The following is a 3,513-nucleotide window of genomic DNA, read 5'->3' on the forward strand; positions in this document are numbered from 1 at the left end:
GCTGCCGGGACAGGTGCCCTGGGACAGGTACACCCAGACAGGTGCAGTGTAACCCTGTCCCTGCCGGCCCGCCAGGGAAAAGCCCCCGGGGAGAGGAGAAAGGGGCGGGATCGGGGATTCATCTCGGGGATAATGAGTTTCAGTTTCGGTGGATGGTTCCATGCCTGCCGTGCCAAGGAGCTGTCATTTCTATGGAGCTGGGGGCTGGTTCGTCCTTTGCCGTTTCTTTATATATAAATACACTCAAAATACATGTATTTGTAAAGGAATGAATTAGGGAAGGAGAAGGTTTCCTCTCATTCCTCCGTGGTAGTTGTACTGACAGGAAAACCCTTTCCTGCCTCTCCTCACCTCCTCTCAGCTGCTCACTCCAGAACCATGAGGAGGTTTTTCTTCCTCCCTCTTAAAAAATGAACCTTAACCCCCCTAACTTGAGGTACCAAGTCATTCCCTAAATCTCCTGGCTCAGGGAGCCCTTGCAGTGCTCTGGGTCTGTCAGGAGCAGGGCTAAGTTGTGGGATAACCTTTCTCTGTGAGCCTTATTCCAGCAGGAGGTTTGGGAAGGGGCTGCAGCAATCCCACCCAGGCAACACCTCTGCAGCAACTCCCCTGCACCCGGGGAAAAGGTTTGTGCAATAGAACAAAACTCATCAGGGATTCAAGCCCTCTTGCTGGATGGTTTCTGTCATCCGTGTTGCAATGAGGAGCAGAGGATGGGCTCAGCCGTGACTCACGGTGACTGGATTTGGAAGGCAGGAGAGGATTTTGCCAGGCAAGTTGATACAAGCCTTAAAACAAAGGGAAAAAGAAAAGCTTCGTTCTCACCCCCCCCATTGTGTCTCACTCCTGCCTGCCCCGCTCAGCTGAGCCCTGCACGGCTCTGGGGATGCCACAGCTCTGGGGATGTCACAGCTCTGGAGGTGTCACAGCTCTGAGGTGTCACCCAGCCCCGAGTGTGGCTCTCCCTGGGGACACAGGGGCAGGCAGGAGTCATGTCCACACAGGCTCTGTGAGCACAGAGCTCTTTCATTTGGGTACAACAGCCTCCAACACCTCCCTGGTGCTGGTCAGGACGAGCAGTGACCGTGGGGTTCCTGCTATTAAACCCAGGATGTGCCAGGATCCAGGGGCTGGGCAAAGGCTGCTCTGGGGATGAAAGCTGAGGGGCTGGAGCAGCACAGACTCCCCTGGGAATTGCTGGAGAGCACCAGGAGCAGGGGACAGCAACAGCCCAAAGCTGAAAGAACCTATGGAGAATCCTGGAGTGGGCTGGGTTGAAGGGACCTCAAAGATCATCCACTCCCAACCCCTGCCACTGTGTCCTGTTAGGCCAAGGACAGCACTAATCAGAGCAGTTGTGGCAGCAGTTGATCAATACTCTGATTTTATCTCTAATTAATGAAGCCCTGCTGAGTTCATGGTGCCCACAGTGGCCGCTCTGAGTCCGTGTCCTTTACCCCATCCAGGCAGAGAGGATTTCACTGGCTCTGGTTATTGCAGAGCTGCAACATCCCCTCGGGGGATTCCCGAGTTTCTTCCAACCTTTACAGACTCCAGCAACAAAAGTGAAGGAGGAGAAAACGCTGCCAGAGCCAGAGCAGGCAGGGGAAGGACAGGGCTCTGACCTCTGAGGGGAAAAGCCCTGAGAAAGACAAAAGAGACAGAAATGTGTCTGGCAGAGCTGAGCAGGGCCAGCTTCTGTCTCAGTGGAGGTGTCCTGTGCCACCTCTGGATTTGGCTCAGCCTGTCAGGCTCAGCCCTTGCAGGGCAGCAGGGATGGTGCTGTGGCTCCCCCAGCTCGGGGCACAGGAGAAGAACAAACCCTCAGCCCCTCGTCCTGTGCTGGCAAAGCCGCAGTGCCAGCCCTGCAGGGAGGCTCGGGACCAGCCCAGCCCAGTGAGGCTGGGATGTGTCGCTGGGCACTGCTCCTGCCAGACAGGACCACCCCTGTCCTGCCTCTTCCACCCTTTGGGCACCTTTTGTGTCTTTTTTGTGATAATGGGACTTTTGTGGCGCCTCGGAGGCCTCCAGGCCTGGACGCCCAGACAATCCCTTTGACTATGATTTCAGGATTTCTAATTATTATTTTCTCTCCTTTTCTTTTTTTTTTTTTTTTCATTTATACTCCACCCTCCAAGAGTATCTGGTGAGGGGGTGGGATAGAAGAAAGAGACCAAGAGATACATTCTCTGTGAACAAAACCCTCCCACTTCCCCTCCACTCCCCTGTTAAATATACCCTGGAACAAAAGCCTTTTATGATGCTCTAAAAATAAAGCATGCAGCAGTCAAGACAAACTGCAAAGTCTAAAAGAGAGGGCCACATTTTGCTCACAGCTACACCCTCTCTAAGGCAGCAGGGCTGCTCTTGTGTTTGGCTTGTTAAACCCTCTTTAAACATCCAGGGGCAGCCTGGGATGAGCTGTGTTTTGTGAGGGACACAGCAGCAGCTCCAGGATGGATGCAGCATCAGCAGAGGGTCCCCAGCCCTGCAGGGCCAGCTGGGGCTGCCCTGGGTGTTTAACTCATGCCAGGAGAGCGGGGCCCTGTGCCCCTGACACCCCAACGTTCCTGTTCCTCCCTCTGCCTCCCGTTTGTGGTGTGACCTCGCCTGAGCTGTTCCACACTCCCTGCTCCCAGTCTGGCTTCTCTGCTGTGTAACTTGTAAGGAACTTCAAAGCAAGGACTCTAATCCCTTTAGGATACACAGCTTTTCCCACTGACAGCTGTCAAACATCCTTCCCAGCTGTCCTGTGATGTGCCAGGAATTGCAGTTGTCTTTGACCAAGGGTTATTAAAACACTTCAGCAATTAATACACAACAAGAGGAAGCAGCCTGGAGCAGGTTAAAGTGAGATGGGGCTGCTTCAGGTGCTTTTCCAGCAAAAAACACACCTTGTGCCATTCACTCCTTTGATATCCAAACCAGATCATCTCTCCCTGTGTCTCCCAGAGCCTTTTCCCAGAGAAGGCAGAACAAAAAGAGGAACAGAAACTTCCTTGGGCTGCGAGGCTCAGTCTGGCAGGGCTGCCCTCCCTCTGTTTGCACAGCACAGGCACAGCAGAGCTCCACAAGGAATAAAGAGGGAAAGGAAAAGGAGGATTTGGCCTTCTGGAGAAATCAAGAGGGATGAACCCCTGACTGGCCCTTTCCCAGCAGTTTTCCAGCCCCTCTCTGCAGGATTCCTGGGAATCCAGCTGGCCCTGCTGCATCCCAGTACCACTAAACAATGTGACCTGATGCTTAAATGTCTTTTTAATAGAGTCAGGCCAGTTTGTTATTATCTGTTGTAGCCCAGGGGGCTTTAGGAAAATTCCTGTTGTCCTCAGCGAGTTCTACCAGTTCTCACTCAGTAACAAGTTTGGGTTGCAAACAACTGACCCAGCTCAGGGGCTGCAGGGCAGGCAGCTCCAGTTAAACAAACAAACATGACCCCCAGCCCAGCCACCTTCTCCTGCTGGGAGAAGCTTCACTTTTCTGTCCATGCTGCCCAGAGCTGACCTGACGGCTGTC

This window comes from Camarhynchus parvulus, chromosome 23 (assembly GCF_901933205.1).
Source record: "Camarhynchus parvulus chromosome 23, STF_HiC, whole genome shotgun sequence".
NCBI lineage: Eukaryota > Metazoa > Chordata > Aves > Passeriformes > Thraupidae > Camarhynchus > Camarhynchus parvulus.